Source organism: Piliocolobus tephrosceles, unplaced genomic scaffold (assembly GCF_002776525.5).
Source record: "Piliocolobus tephrosceles isolate RC106 unplaced genomic scaffold, ASM277652v3 unscaffolded_37400, whole genome shotgun sequence".
NCBI lineage: Eukaryota > Metazoa > Chordata > Mammalia > Primates > Cercopithecidae > Piliocolobus > Piliocolobus tephrosceles.
In genome coordinates this window covers 74-1,994 of record NW_022321422.1, presented here as the reverse complement: position 1 = coordinate 1,994, position 1,921 = coordinate 74, and the positions used below count along the sequence as shown (strand labels likewise).

Here is a 1,921-nt window from a genome sequence, read left to right as displayed (position 1 = left end):
AGTTAGATTCACCTTAACAAGGCTGTTTGTTTTGTTTTGACTCTCACTCTGTCATCCAGGCTGGAGTGCAGCGGCATGATCATAGCTCATTGTAGCCTTGAACACCTGGGCTCAAGGGATCCTCCTCCCTCAGCCTCCTGAGTAGCTGGGATCACAGGCCTGCACCACCATGCCTGGCAGACTCACATTAACAAGGCTTTGAGCTTGTTTCTGTCTCCTCTAGGCTCAAGTGCAAGAGAGGAAATGAAGTTCAGTGAAGGTGAAGGTTGGCAACGGTTGCTATGTTTATCTGCAGTGGGGAGGTGGGGGCAGAGAGGCATATCTGTGATTGTGAGACCTGATTCACAGAAAATCACAGACCGACAAGCACCATCTCCTACAGAGAAGGAAATAATATCTTGAAGTTCTTGGCAACCCTCTCCCTGACCTTCCAACTGTGCGCAGCTGCCTGGTTCATCTCTCAGCTCTGTGGAGAAGGGGAGGGTCTTAGTGAAGACTTCTTGGTTGCAAAAGCAACCCACTCAATTAGTTCAAGTCAACCAGAGAAAAGAAAGAAGCGCTTTTGTAGATGCTGGGTTTTGTATAGACCACAAAAAGATGGGAGCTGGAGTGGGAGTCAGGACCCATAACTGCTGTTTGTTTTTTGGGCGTCTCTCATCTCTGCTCCTCTGAGGTTCTCCTTCATTCTCTCTTTCTGAGCTTCACCAGGCGTGACCATCTGGCCTAGCCTTACATCACTTCACAATTCTAGCCCCTACCAGACAAGGCCCCGTGTTTCTTGGCCTCAATTCTAAGTTGCCATTAGCAAGTCAGATTGGCCCAGCTAGAGTCAGGAGCTCATTGCTGCACGGTGCATTATAGCCAGGGTAGGTCAAGGTGTAAGCAATTAACAGCCTTTCTGAAATCCAGCAGCCTCACCCTCAATGGTTCCTGTGATTTTTTTTTTTTTTTTTTAAGCGCTGATCCTGTTTATTTGGCAGGAAAACTAGACAATCCAGCAGCCCAGGAGAGAAAGGTGGGCTTAATCCTCCTCCTCGTCGTCTCCAGCCCCGGCCCCACCCTGGCCCTGCTTGGCGTTCTTCCTCTTCCCGCGGCCCGGGCGACCACCCCCTAGGGAGAGCGCAGGGAGAAGCCCAGGCGGACAATGAAGGATATTCACCACCTGCTTGCGGACCCTGAGGTGGCGCTGGCGGATCAGCACGCGAGCCTGGTGGATGGACTTGGCCAAGCCCAGCTTGAAGACTTGGGCCTGCAGACGTCTCTCTAAGAAATCCTCCATCTTCAGGCCCAGGATGTGATCCGGCTTCATCTTGCCCTCATCCAGCGCCCCCACGCGGACCCGCCGTGGGTCCTTCTCATCAAGCGTCAGCAGTTCCCGGGCGGCCTTGCGGATGGTGGCCAGGGTAAATCTGACCCTCCAGACCTCACGCTTGTTCCGGGGCCCACACTCGCCGATCAGCTTCAGCTCTTGGTCGAGACGAGATTTCTCAAAGGGTCTCCGCGGGGTCACGTAAGTTTTGCAACAAACCCAGCTCCGGGCCACCGGCGTGTTGGCTCCGCTTACCCGTCTGCGCCCAGGCGCAAGACCCGGCCACTGAGAAAGAGGTTCCTGTGATTTTTATTTATTTATTTTTTTAAGTGTATTTTTTTTATTTTTTTATTTATTTTTATGTTTTTATTCTACTTTAAGTTCTAGGGTACATGTGCATAACGTGCAGGTTTGTTACATATGTATACTTGTGCCATGTTGGTGTGCTGCACCCATCAACTTGTCAGCACCCATCAATTCATCATTTATATCAGGTATAACTCCCAATGCAATCCCTCCCCGCTCCCCATGATAGGCCCCGATGTGTGATGTTCCCCTTCCCGAGCCCAAGTGATCTCATTGTTCAGTTCCCACCTATGAGTGAGAACATGC

The 1,921-nt window shown here is 51.2% G+C and overlaps 1 pseudogene across 1 annotated transcript; it reads right to left on the bottom strand.

Moving 5' to 3' along the window:
* Window positions 1-936: 936 nt before the first annotated feature.
* LOC113223000 lies at window positions 937-1,568 on the bottom strand (annotated as a pseudogene). The gene has a single exon (XR_003308584.1). The product of XR_003308584.1 is annotated as a 40S ribosomal protein S9 pseudogene (transcript).
* Window positions 1,569-1,921: the final 353 nt, after the last annotated feature.